The 14,780-nt window shown below is 44.7% G+C and overlaps 1 long non-coding RNA gene across 1 annotated transcript in view; it reads right to left on the bottom strand.

The window, feature by feature from the left end:
• Nucleotides 1-13,329: 13,329 nt before the first annotated feature.
• Nucleotides 13,330-14,780, bottom strand: part of LOC106738536 (uncharacterized) — an 89,491-nt gene continuing 88,040 nt past the window's right edge. The window contains exon 2 of the long non-coding RNA XR_002093225.2: nt 13,330-13,762. This is a non-coding gene — a long non-coding RNA (uncharacterized LOC106738536). The remainder of the gene's footprint in view (nt 13,763-14,780) is intronic.

Genomic DNA, 14,780 nt, shown 5'->3' with positions numbered 1-14,780 from the left:
TCAGAGCCTACAGTGTCCCCTCTGGGACAAACGCTGTCTCTCTGCCAGGCAGCTCTTCCCATTCTGTTCAGGTGGGTCCATTTTTAAAAGCTGCTACAGTTATATTTACCATTCTAAAGCAATTTGGAAGCCTACCAGTACCTCAATCACTATAATAAAATAAATTCTAAATACCTATACATTTTGGCATTTGATTTTGGGTTTTTATCATGGAAAATCAGAACTCCCCCTGCCCAGTTTGCTTACCAGGATCCAGACCCCTCAATCCCCACCCACAGCCCCTGGGCCCTCCATCCCTGCCAGAGGGGGTCCCCATCTTAGGGACTCCGGTTCACAGGCCCCTACCCCCCATGCAGCAACTGAGCCCCAGCTGCGACCTGCAGGAGGCAGCAGCTGCTGTGGGCTGAGGGGGGAACAAACCATGGAGCCCGGCTCCTCCTCCCCCATGGGCAGCACAGCCAGAGCAGAGGCCCTGTTGGGGTGTGGGGGGACTGCCCGCTGTGGACTCAGGCTCCCCACACTGCTGCCCTCCCCCCAGGGTCACCACGGCCCAGCAGGCAGGACCCAGCATGGCAGAGCAGGGTGGGGCGGGGCCAGGCAGGGAAGCTTGTTGCTGTTGCCACGAGCCCTGTGCTGCCATGGCAAAGCAACCCCTGCCTGCCTAGCAGCAGCAGGGGTAGCAACATGGGTTTCTGCCCCTCACTGGTGATGGGGGCAGGGGGCACCTTGCCAGGGTGGCATGGAGCTCCTGGCAGCTGAAGTGAGCTTCCCTACATGGCTCCACTCTGCCCTGCTGTGCCAGGCCCCACCTGTTGGGCTCTAGAGGCCACAGAGGGATAGCAGCAGGGCAGGGATCCCAAGCCCACAGCAGGGAGCATGCATCTACCCCACCCACAGATCTGGGGGGAACATGTTTCCATGCTCTCCCTGGGAGTGTACGCAGCAGTGGAGAGCTAGCCCCTCCACACCTCCGGGACAAGCTGCCTACAGCCCCATCCTGGTCCCTGCCTGTGCCTGTAGCCACACATTCTGGCCCCAGGCTCCAAGCCCCATATACCACCCGGCTGGGCAGCAGGCCCAAACCCATCCGTGCCCAACTCCCTCCCTTCCTCCCTAGGGGGGCCTCAATCTCCCCAATGCCAGACTTACCTGCAGGAGCTGCACTCCAAGTTGCTTGCCTGCCTGACCACCCTTCGCCTGCTCCCACCAGCCCCTTGCGGGCTAGAACTCTGCCAGCCTGCAGAGAGCTCTTTGCAAAAGTGGAAAATTTGTGTGCTTCTCCATTAAAATGAGAAATCTGCGTTTTTCTCAGTTAAAAGGGAAAATCCGCTGGGTTTTTTCCATTTTTCTGTGGGAAATGGAAAACCTGGATACCTGATGACAAGTGGTGGTCCTATGCAGTGTGGTAATACTACTAGTTCATTACTAATAATAAAAAAGATTTGCAGTTTCTCAGGATGCTAACCCAAAAAAGAACTCTTGCATAAATATCTTCACAGAGATAGCATTTAGGACTATTTAACCATGAGGATATTTCTTACTGTTGCAGTTCATCATACCTGTGTACACATCTGTTTTAACCCCTTAAAATAGGAAATATCTTAAACAAAAATAGAATTATTACAAGTAAAGCACATTATAAACATGTGTTTAATCTCTAACATAATCTGTAGACACATGAAATTTTAATTTACAGTCAGAATACTAAGTGAAGTAGCATGTGGGACAGTACTTTAATGCTACAGGGGCCTTTCGAGTGCTGAAAGGGGTAAGGTGGCAGAGCTGTAAGTGGTAGCCATTACTTCGGCTGTGTGTAGATGATCCAACTTGGAAAGCAGAATCAGTCAATTTCTTCAGATGTTTTTGCTAGTCAGAAAACACAGGGCCTCCTGGCTTGATTGTTCTTATCAACATGTTCTTTTTTACTCCACTTCGCAAAGTTTCCTTGTAATATCTTTGAACAAATCAGTTGTGAAGTATATGGGTAGCTCCAATAGCATAGTTCAATCAAATTAAAACAATGCATTCTTTGAATTACATTACTCTGAAAAATTTTATGCAACAGTGGAAAATTCCTCAATCTGTGACATTATATATTGGATGTTTTGTAGAACCCCAAAAATAATGAAAAAAAGAACAGGAGAACAGATTAGACCAAACAATAGGCCACTTATTGGGGTACAGTCAAAGGATTCTGTATAACTTGGAGAGCTTTACCAGGTATTTAAACATAAGTAACTGCATAATAAAACACAACATTTTATCCAGACACTTCCTGTACCCTGAAATATTTCTAAAAATAAATTCAGACATCTGTACCAAACTTTCATGCATGCGTGAATGCACACATACATGTACAGCACAATTGGGAAATTGGCAGTTATTGGCTAACTAGGTAAAAGTATACAAAGCTTTTGCTGGGTAAAATTCAGAGCTCATAATTAATCTAAAAGAAAAAAAAGTTGTTTCTAAATTCAATGTGATCTTCATCTAAGAAGAAAATAACATAATTTTACCACCCCTGTTTCTGTTACCCTTGAATCATTAGGTGATCAAGGGTGAATGAATAGGTAACAAAACAAAGAAAATAGGATGAAGAGAAGGTACTTGAAAGGAATAATTTCCCTCAAAGAAGTTCTTACCTACCAGGAAACTATTCCTATTTACTGGAAATGGGTGACTAATTAACGACGCAGTTTGAGCTTGGAGGAGGAATGTACCTGTTACTGGAACAGCTGATGAGATGATGCCTTCTCAGCTCCACTTTGCTAAATGAAAAGATTGCAGCACGAAGACTTGGATATTTTTTTTAATTACATAGCTTGGTTGGCATTTTCTATCTTTGCTGAGCCTAGACCTTCCCTTTAGAGCTAAGGGTTGTTAGACAAGAATCCATAGAAAATTAGGGTTGGAAGGGACCTCAGGTGGTCATCTAGTCCAACCCTCTGCTCAAAGCAGGACCAACTCCAACTAGATCATCCCAGCCAAGTCTATGTCTAGCTGGGTCTTAAAAACCTCAAAGGATTCAGATTCCACAACCTGTCTGGGTAACCTGTTCCACTGCTTTACTACTTTCTGAGAGTTTTTCCTGGTATTTAACCTAAACTTCCCTTGCTGCAACTTGAGACCATTGTTCCTTGCTCTGTCATCTGCCACCACTGAGAACAGACTAGCTCCATCCTCTTCATAACCACCCTTCAGATAGTTGAAGGCTGCTATTAAATCCAGTCTCAGTCTTCTCTTCTCCAGACTAAGTCCAGTTCCCTTAACATCTCCTCAGAAGTTCTGTTCCCCAGCCCCCTAACAATTTTGGTTGCCCTCCACTGGACTCTCTCCAATTTGTCCACATCCTTTCTGTAGCGGGTGCCCTAAAACTAGACACGCTACTCTACACGTGGCTTCACCAGTGCAAGCATAGAGGGGAATAATCACTTCCCTCAATCTGCTGGCAACTCTCCTGCTAATGCAGCCCAGTATGCCATTAGCCTTTTTCACAACAAAGGCACACTGTTGTCTCATATTCAGCTTATTATTCATTGTAACCCCCAGACACTTTTCTGCAGAGCTGCTGCTTAGCCAATCAGTCCCCAGTCTGTACCAGTGCATGGGATTGTTCTGTCCTAAATGTAGGACTTTGCACTTGTACTTCTTGAACCTCCTGAGATTTCTTTTGGTCCAATCCTCCAATTTGTTGAGGTCTCTGAATTCTGACTATACTGTCCTACGTATCTACTACTCCCCCCAGCTTGGTGTCATCTGCAAACTTACTGAGGGTGTACTCCAACCCATCTTCCAGGTAATTTATGAAGTTATTGGACAAAACTGAACCCAAGACCAACCTCTGGGGCACTCCACTTGATGCTGGCTGCCAACTAGACATCTAACCATTCATTACTACCTTTTGAGCCTGGTGATCCAGCCAGTTTTCATACAGTCCATTCATTTATCCCACACTTCCTTAGTCTGCTTGCAAGAAGATACCTTTAGTTTTCAAATATGGTTTACCAATTTAAAAAGTTAGCCAAAGAATGTTCAGCATGTCAACAGATACAGAATACTCTAGAGTGTACAGTAGAGTGAATCCATGGATAGATACAGAGTGAAGCCATGGGTACTATGTCAGTACATACATAAATACAGATTTCTACCACATCAGTGTATATGTATGGCATTCAAGGAATTTTTCCAAAACCAAAGAACAAATGTTGTAAATAATGCTTACTCAAAATGGCTACAGATATTTTGCTTATAATGCATAGCATCAGCATGTAAAAACAAAGAAGTGTGTACTTTGAATGAAATGCTATCCCAGAGTGGATCATGGGTGATAACAATCCTTATTTTACTTCAGCAGAATTTCAGTAATTCATTGTATTAAATGGCATCCACCTTCAAATGATTTGTTCAAACACTGAAAGGGGATTATAATCTGTAAGGTTAGAAAATGGTAATGAGAAAAAGCATAGGTGCTGAATTTTATTTTTGCCTGGGGGGGCCTAAGATCATGACCCCTACCCTGGCTGCATGGCCAGAGCAGAGCCAAGCACAGCCTGTGTGGGCCTGGGAACAGATGCAGGCTGCCTGCTGCAGGCTCAGGACTCCCTGCCCCCTTGCCTTCCCCCCCAAGAGCCCATGGCAAGGTGCTTCCTGCCTGTTCAGCAGCAGCAGGGAGCACAACTCCATGCTGCTGACCCTGCTGCTGCCTTATGGACAGGGGGTACATCACCATAGCAGCATGGCTGATGCAGGGCTCCTGGGGAGAGCCTGTAGTAGATAGCCTGCATCTGCTCCCACCCCACACACAAATCTGGGGGGAACATGCCTCCCCCCCATGTTCCCTTCCACAGGAGTGTACACAATAGCCACACAGTGGCAGGGAGCTGCCCCATCCCGCTGCCCTGGACAAGCTGCCCATGGCTCTGTCCTACTCCTCACCCTGGCCTCAGGCCCTAAGCACTGCCCTGGCTGGACAGTGCTCCCAGGTCCAGCCCTTGCCCCACTCCCCTCCCTCATGGTGGAGACCTCAATCTGCTCCCCCCCATAGAAAGGGGGGGGTTGCACTTTATGTCAGTGAGCAATACACATCAACCCTCATCAAGACAGAATCCGAGGTTGAGGAAGTAGAAGGATTGTGGGTTAGGCTACATGGGGGGCAAGGAGAAAGGGATTTGGTGGTAGGGGTCTGTTACAGACCCCCACACCAAGGGGAAGAAATAGATGCGGGGCTCCTGAGGCAACTCTCAGAGACCATAAAAGCTAAAGAGGCGGTAGTCATGGGGGACCTAAACTACCCGGACATCTGCTGGGAGACGCAGACAGCAAGGTCCCATCGCTCACGCAGGTTTCTAACTTGTGTACAGGACCTCCACCTGACACAGGAGGTGCATGGTCCCACTAGGGGGAATGCCATACTGGATCTGGTATTGGCAACGGGAGATGACATGATAGGGGACCTCCAGATCGGTAGCTATCTGGGAGACAGTGATCACCTTATAATAGAATTCAACATAAGACGGCGAGTGGGTAAGGTAACTAGTAGGGTGAAAGTGCTAGACTTTAGGAAAGCTGATCTCAATGCACTCAGGCGATTAGTCAAGGAAGCACTGCAGAGTAGGAGTTTTGATGGGATGGGTGCCCAAGAAGGGTGGCTGTGCCTAAAGGAAACGATCCTTTGGGCACAAAGCAAGACGATCCCCGAGCGAGGCAAAAGAGGGAAAGGGGCCAGGAGGCTTCCATGGCTGAACAGAGAAATCCAGGGCAGCCTAAGGGCCAAAAGGGGAGCACATAAAAAGTGGAAACAGGGTGAGATCACTAAAGATGAATATACCTCCTCTGCTCGCGCTTGTAGGGAGGCAGTTAGGCGGGCCAAATCTACCATGGAGCTGAGGATGGCAACCCAAGTAAAGGACAACAAGAAATTGTTTTTTAGATATATTGGGAGTAAAAGGAAGGCCCAGGGAGGAATAGGACCGCTGCTAAATGGGCAGAAACAATTGGTGACAGACAGGGGGGACAAGGCTGAACTCCTCAATGAGTTCTTTGCCTCAGTGTTCCTAAGTGAGGGGCACGACAAGTCTCTCACTGGGGTTGTAGAGAGGCAGCAGCAAGGTGCCAGACTTCCATACATAGATCCTGAGGTGGTGCAGACTCACTTGGAAGAACTGGATGCCTTTAAGTTGGCAGGCCCGGATGGGCTCCATCCGAGGGTGCTGAAGGCACTGGCCGACATCATTGCAGAGCCACTGGCGGGAATATTCGAATGCTCGTGGCACACGGGCCAAGTCCCGGAGGACTGGAAAAGGGCTAACGTGGTCCCCATTTTCAAAAAGGGGAGGAAGGAGGACCCGGGCAACTATAGGCCGGTCAGTCTCACCTCCATCCTTGGTAAAGTATTTGAAAAAATTATCAAGGCTCACATTTGTGAGAGCCCGGCAGGGCAAATTATGCTGAGGGGAAACCAGCATGGGTTTGTGGCGGGCAGATCGTGCCTGACCAACCTAGTCTCTTTCTATGACCAGGTTACGAAACGCCTGGACACAGGAGGAGGGGTGGATGTCGTATACTTAGACTTCAGGAAGGCCTTCGATACGGTATCCCACCCCATACTGGTGAACAAGTTAAGAGGCTGTGATGTCGTGGTAGATGGGTCGGTCTCGACCTGGAAGGGTGTGGGCAGTGGGGTCCCGCAGGGTTCGGTCCTTGGACCGATACTCTTTAATGTCTTCATCAGCGACTTAGACGTGGGAGTGAAATGTACTCTGTCCAAGTTTGCAGATGACACAAAGCTATGGGGAGAAGTGGACACGCCGGAGGGCAGGGAACAGCTGCAGGCAGACCTGGATAGGTTGGACAAGTGGGCAGAAAACAACAGGATGCAGTTCAACAAGGAGAAATGCAAAGTGCTGCACCTAGGGAGGAAAAATGTCCAGCACACCTACAGCCTAGGGAATGACCTGCTGGGTGGCACAGAGGTGGAAAGGGATCTTGGAGTCCTAGTGGACTCCAAGATGAACATGAGCCGGCAGTGTGACGAAGCCATCAGAAAAGCCAATGGCACTTTATCGTGCATCAGCAGATGCATGACAAATAGGTCCTGGGAGGTGATACTTCCCCTCTATAGGGCGTTGGTCAGACCGCAGTTGGAGTACTGCATGCAATTCTGGGCGCCGCACTTCAAGAAGGATGCGGATAACCTGGAGAGGGTACAGCGAAGGGCAACTCGTATGGTCAAGGGCCTGCAGACCAAGCCCTACGAGGAGAGACTAGAGAAACTGGACCTTTTCAGCCTCCGCAAGAGAAGGTTGAGAGGCGACCTTGTGGATGCCTATAAGTTCATCACAGGGGCACAGAAGGGAATTGGTGAGGATTTATTCACCAAGGCGCCCCCGGGGGTTACAAGAAACAATGGCCACAAGCTAGTAGAGAGCAGATTTAGACTGGACATAAGGAAGAACTTCTTCACAGTTCGAGTGGCCAAGGTCTGGAACGGGCTCCCAAGGGAGGTGGTGCTCTCCCCTACCCTGGGGGTTTTCAAGAGGAGGTTAGACGAGTATCTAGCTGGGGTCATCTAGACCCAGCACTCTTTCCTGCTTTTGCAGGGGGTCGGACTTGATGATCTATTGAGGTCCCTTCCGACCCTAACATCTATGAATCTATGAATCTACGAATCTATAGACTTACCTGTAGGCATCTGGAGGAGCTGCTCTCTACCGCTACCTAAAGCTTATTCCTGGCCACATGCATGTGTGTGCATGCACACATGCACATGTCACCCTCTGCGTCCTACTCCCCACAGCCCCTTTCAGGCTGGAATCTGCCAGCCTGCAAAGGGGAAACCTATCATCTCCTGCATTTGTCTATGGTGAACAGAAAACCTGGATCCCTACATGATACTGGGAATCGAGGTATTGCCCTCCTCCCCATCACTAGGAAGATCCTTTCTTGAATTCTGCTGAACTGATGGCTCCCTCTTGCCAAGGAAATCCTTCCTGTGTCTCATTGGTGCTTCAGACCATTGAGAGGCACCATGGACATGATTTTTGTGGCCTAGCAAATCCAGGAAAATGCCAAGACCAACACCAGGAACTGCACATGAACTTTATTGATTTAACCAAAACCTTTGACTCGGTTAATAGTGAGGCTCTATGGAAGATCTTATTGAAGTTTGGCTGCCCAGGGAAATTTATCACCATCCTAAGACTCCTTCCTTCATGTCCAGATGACTGCTTCCATCCTATACAGTGGCTCCACTCTGAAGCCCTTTGCCATTCAAGCTGGCGTCAAGCAGGGCTGCATGATTGCACCAATTTTGTTTTCCCTCTCCCTTGTGGTAATCAAGATCCATGACCATTTGCCACATGACATTGGCATCAAGTACAGGATGGACAGGAACTTTTTCAATCTCTCCTGCCTCCATGGCAAAACCAAAGTTACTTGGGCCTCAATTGTACAACTTCAGTACACCGATGATTGTGCTGTCATTGCTCATACTGAGGAGGACCTACAAATGGCTCTTAATTGCTTTTCTCAAGTATAGCAGTGCCTGAGACTGAACCTTAACATTGGAAAATCAAAGGTTCTTCATCATCCTGCTCCCAGTCTATCAACCCCCTCCAGCAAAGATGCTCATTGATGGACAGGAGCTGGAGAATGTTGAACACTTTGTATACCTCGACAGCCATCTATCTAAGAAAGCCAACATTGATAAGGAGATCCAGTATAGGACCCAATGTGCTAGCTTGGCCTTTGGAAGATTGAATCATCATGTGTTCAACAATTACAACATCAGGACTTGAACAAAGCTTCTACTATATGAGTTGTGGTGTTCCCAACTTTTCTCTCTGTGAAGCTTTGGTGATCTACAGGGACCACCTGAAAAGCCTGGAAGACCATCACCAGTGCTACCTCTGGACAATGCTTGGCATAAAGTGGAAGAATTGTTGCACAAATGCCAGTGTCCTCACTGACACTAACACCACCAGTGTGGAAACTTCAATTATTCAACATGAGTTGTGGTGGACAGGGCATTGTGTGCACATACCTGATGTACATCTACCAAAACAAATGCTATACTCCCAACTCAGCCAAAGACAAAGGACACACAGGGGCCAGTGGAAATGCTTCAAGGACACCATCAAGGCAAACATTAAGAAGTGTGGCATTGACACCACAACTTGGGAAAAATTAGCCCAGGACAGGGCTACATGGTGATGCCTTGTGAGAAAAGGTACGTTTTACTTTGAGGAAAACTGTCTTCTGGAAGCAGAAAAATGACAGAAATGGAAGGAAAAGAAACAAGACCGAGAAATCCAGGGTCCAGCCCTCCCTTCAGCCACTGCCTGTGTCATTTGACACAATTTTGGGGCTCTAAGGGCATTTATACACATACCTTTGTCTACTCTGACGCACCAGAAATTCAGCATTTTGGAGCAGACTTGAGTAATCTAGTCTGCAGAGCACACTAGTTGACGTACCTGGTGCTGCATTGCATGTGTTTGTATAAATGGCAAAACGTGTGTCAGCGCACAGAAAATGGAGGCGGTGCACTTTTGAACTAAAACAACTTTGATTTGTTTTAGTTCAAAAGCATGCTGCCTCCATTTTCTCAGCGCTGATGCGTATTTCACCATTTATAAAAATGCATGCACTGTGGCACATGCATATGTACAAATGCCCTTTGATTGGCCTTCTTAGCCATCAATGAACTCATTTACAATCCTTTACTTGACCTGTGGGAGTGATCATTCTTGATTGATGACAACCACCTAAAGTACTGCTGAATACCAGTTGAAAATTTCACATGGCCTCCATAGCTATCACTAGGGCAAAGGAGCATTGCAGTATACTCTCATGGAAGTGCATATAAGAAAAGTACATCCAAAAGAAATAGTTGTAGATCTTGGCCAAATGAAAATAAAAGAGAATTTCTGACCAGTGTTGTTTGAGGGTCCAGGAGTTCCAATAAATTTAGTAGGTCTCATATAATATATGCAACCTTAGCAACAGGAGAATAGCAAAGGGAGTCAGGGGAAACTGCAAACAAATAATTAATAATTTGTTACTGAAGAGAAAAGTACACAGCAGAATCAATGTATGAATTTGGATGTGTTGAGAGAAGAGGCATGTAGAATAATATATCATAGCAAGAATGGCAGACATAATTGTGATTTCAGTTCTGCAGTGATTTTTTACTAACATCCTGGTTTCACTTTCCCATAACTTACTGAAACTGTCTTCATTCCAGCTGAATTTTTCAGTATATAGTTTCTTTCATGTGATTCTTTTTAATTTCATGCAAATAAACCATTCAGACGTTTTTAAAACAAAAGTGATGAAAATGTGTTTTCCTATATATAAACCATGTTTTCCTCTACAAAACTAAAAAATCTTGTGACCTTTTCAAAACAGTTTTACAGTCAAAATGGCTGACATTTGAAGGTTGAAATTTGGCAATGAAATTGTCCCCACTGAACAGATAATTAATAAAGATGGTCCATAGCACTGGGCCATGAGCAGATCCCAGCAGGATGATGATATTCCATTACACTAACTTTTTTACAGTATATCACTTAGACAGTTTTTAATCTATCTAATGTGAGCTATATCGATTTTTGTATATTGCAAATTTTTTTTTATCAGAATCTCAGGCAACTCTAAATCAAATACCTTCCAAACCCTAAGTATATTATATATCAACACAGTTACCATTATTATCCAAAATATTATAAAAAAACTATATGAAACTTTTTTGATGACACATTTTCCATAAAGCCATGTTGACTGGCATTATGTTACCATGTTAACTTTCCTAATGGCATGCAACATCAAATCTTCCATGATTTTGCCCAATATCAAAGTCAGGTTGCTGTTTCCTTAAAAAGGAAAACCAAGCATTAGAGAAAGAAATGTAAGGCTAGATCTCTAAAATGAGTCTTGGAATCAGAGTATCTCAAAAGGGAATGGCTCTGTTTTCAAAAACAAGATACCCCAGATCTATGAGAAAACTCAGGTTATTTAAAAATATTGAGCAGGTCAGCTTTCTACAGGTTTGTGGGGAGAAAATTACCACAGAATTCCTAAAATGCGTGCTAAGCTATTTAAGAAGAAAATGTAAAAGGGGAACAGTATCTGTATATACTTGAAAAAAAATTCTAATCAGGCAGGCCCAGCAGTGGGAATACCAGAGAAGGCAAATACTCATTTTTTCCACGTAATATATTAATATAACTACTTTATTTCTCAAAATAACAGGGCCTTGCTGATACAGATACACCCCCAGATGAACTGATACCTCTGCAGCCACTTACCATAAAAGGAAGGATTTTCTCTCCATTTCAGCTAATTCTTTTGTCCAAGCAGGGTGGTAGATCTGGAGTATTATACCTTGCTACAGTGTGAAGATACTGCAATGAGAGAACTTTTTTCATGGAAGCCAAATTATCTGAGACATTCCTGGGTGAAGCACTGTGATCCACTGAAACAGAATGAAACAGAACTAGATTTCATAGATTTCATAGACATTAGGGCTGGAAGGGACCTCGGAAGATCATCGAGTCCAGCCCCCTGCCCAAAGGGCAGGAAGTCAGCTGGGGTCATAGGATCCCAACAAGATAAGCATCCAATTTTTTCTTGAAGGGGCTCAATATACGTACTTGAACCACCTCCGGTGGCAGGCTGTTCCAGACCTTGGGGGCTCAGACAGTAAAGAAATTCTTCCTTATGTCCAGCCTGAAACGGTCTTGCAGTAGTTTGACCGTTTGACCTCGTCATCCCTTGGGGCACTCTGGTGAACAAACATTCCCCCACATACTGGTGGTCACCCCTGATAAATTTATAGGTGGTCATCAGATCACCCCTGAGCCTGCGCTTTTCCAGGCTAAAGAGCCCCATAGCTCTCAGCCTGTCGTCGTAAGGTCTGTTTTCCTGACCTCTGATCATGAGCGTGGCTCTTCTCTGGACTCTCTCAAGCTTCTCCACATTCTTTTTGAATTGTGGGGCCCAAAACTGGACGCAGTACTCCAGCTGCGGCCTCACCAAGGCCAAGTGCAAGGGGACAGTGATGTCCCAGGATTTGCTTGAGAATCATCTATGGATGCAAGCCAGCATTTTGCTCACTTTCCTAGCCACAGCATCGCATTGAAGGCTCATGTTCATCCTGTGGTCAATGATGACCCCCAAGTCTCTTTCTTCCATAGTGCTAGCCAGCATAGCACAGCCGAGCCTATAAGCGTGCTGAAGGTTTTTCCTCCCAGGGTGGAGAATCTTGCATTTTTTGGTGTTAAACACCATCAGGTTCTTGTCCGCCCATTTCCTGAGCCTGTTGAGGTCAGCCTGGGTCACCCTCCTGTCCTCAGGTATGGATGCTTTACCCCAAAGTTTGGTATCATCGGCAAACTTGGCCAGTCCACTTCTTCATTAATGATGTGGACATTGGAGTCAGATGTTGAAGGTGAAAACTAACAATTGTCTTGAATATAGGTCAAGCAGTCTTACTGCTTATTTGTGGGTTTTGTGTTTTTAAGTATAGGTTATTCTTAAGTGCTATTGTTTAAATCTGGAAATTAAGCCTGTTTGATACTTGTTTCATTTACGACATCCCCCTCCACTATAACTCTCTCTCTCTCTCCTCATTGTTCTCCACAATTCAGACCAGGAGTCATAGTACTGTGTACAAACACAACTACAGAAATGTGACTCACTCATGCCTGGTCGCACTATTTTCTTTAACATTTTGCTAAATGTAAGATCTGCCTGTGTTTGGTTGACTTTAGTTCATTAGATCATTGGAGCTAACATAGGAATATGAAGAAAGTGAGCTATTTCTCTCAAGTCACAAAACGTTTAACATTAATTCTTGTATGGGCCTGAAGACTGCTTGAAAAATGACATAGAAATTGCTATTTTTACTTTATACATTTATCTTTAAATTTTAAAATCTTCTCCTTGAAAAAATCCTTGTAGAAACAGGTAAGAAAGTTACATTGAACTAATTATTTTATATAGATGCTAATCTTTCCATTGTTTACTATTGTAACCAGTGTAATCATAAATCTTACTATCTTTAAAATTTATCAGGAGCATTTTGGATGACTTTTCATTTAGACCTGAGAAGCCCAATCAGAATCTTAGATGCCCAGTCAATGCCCATCCTCAGAGCCCAATATGCAAGCGGAATATCTGCATGTTTGAGCCTGACCCAGATCCTACTGAAGTCATTGACTTGTTTCTCCACTGGCTCTAGTGAGAGTTGGATCAAGCTTCTAATACGTAGATTTCCTAACAGTTTAACGATGCATCTCAAAATTGATAATAAATATCCATGCTAGTTAATGAATCATCTGTGAAAGTTAGTTTATTTAGTTAGCAGAGATAGAGATATACAGTTTATTACCAGTTATCACTCAAAGATTAATGAAAAAGAACAGTGTCAGTAAGAGAGAGAACTTTTTTTGGCCTGCTCCATTTTTCTAAGCAGTGTCTGGAATTGTCTCCAGATATAACATTCTGCTTTACAAGCTTAAGAGTTAAATTCAGTACAGGAACCACATAAAGAAAGAATCCTCCTGTCCTTAAGTCACACTGTTAAGAGTCTGTTTGACCTCTTATGTAGAGTCAGAAGCCTCTTCTTTGTAAACTTCCTTCTCCTTGGGAAACTGAATGGCTGAGATCCATAGGAGACAACCTCCTAAACCAGAATGGAAATAATTCTTGTAAAAATGGGATATGCAGTTGTGTGTTCTGCTGCTGTAAAGGGCCTCTGCACCTGCGGAGGAGAAGGACAAGATTTCACCCTATGTTATTAGCTTAACTGGTTTTAAAACAATAGTTAGTCACACTGCAATCTAATGAAGTGCAAATAGCCTAGATGCTTTTAGCTCTATGTGCCTAAGAAGAGCTGGAACTTGAAAAGTAAATGACCGAGTTATTTAGTTCTTAGCGGAAGTGAATTTTAGATTCCCTCTCATATTTAAAAAATAAATAAAGTCGGTGCTGGTAATTCAGCAGTCATCACTCCTAATTCTAAGTTGTTGTAGCTTTCTAGGGAAGTCTATAGTGAAATACCTCAGAGAAACTTACCTTTCTAGAAAGACTGTTCACAAAAGGCAAAGAATCTCTGTGTATGTATATGCTTTTAATTGCCTTATTTGTTTCTTAGTGGCAGTAACATTAGTAATTCTGTTATCTCTTGCTGTCTACTCCATCACCAAAAGAATGCTGAAAAATAATTTAACTAAAAGCAATTTCAGACTACTCATTTAAGGTGAATCTTAATTTTGTGCATTTGGAATAGTGCCACTTCAAAATAAATGCCACAGTAGTGTGGAGTGTACTCTGGCTTTTGTGACCTTTCTAGTAGTATACCCCCTCTGCATAATAGACCCTAGGTCTCCACTTTTGCCCAAGGATGGAGCCCAGGAATTCTGCTGTCCTGAGATTGAGTCTATTTCTTCAGTGCCTCTGTTTTTTACCAATATTCATGTAGCTGGTTCAAATGAGTATAAGTCATGGCATGGGTCTAATAGCAAAATGGGGGCAAGATGCCTACAGAAGCAGCTGAGCCCTAGAGGCACATTCACATTATGCTTGCAGCAGCTCAAATAGAAGTGGTGCAAATTTGAACTGGGGCTTTTTGCCTCAGCACACATGCTCGGACATGCACTTTGTTGCGGAGCAAATTGTGCCACTTGGGGCAAAATAACCCTGCCTGGCTCCTCTCAGATCTGCAGCCAGGGGGAGCTAGAGCCTGGGTCCAGCACCTGTGCTTTCCCCAGCAATATAAA

The sequence above is a fragment of the Alligator mississippiensis genome, chromosome 1 (genome assembly GCF_030867095.1).
Source record: "Alligator mississippiensis isolate rAllMis1 chromosome 1, rAllMis1, whole genome shotgun sequence".
In the NCBI taxonomy this organism is placed as follows: Eukaryota; Metazoa; Chordata; order Crocodylia; family Alligatoridae; genus Alligator; species Alligator mississippiensis.
The sequence above is the reverse complement of the archived record's forward strand: the minus strand, read 5'-3'. Positions and strand labels throughout refer to the sequence as shown.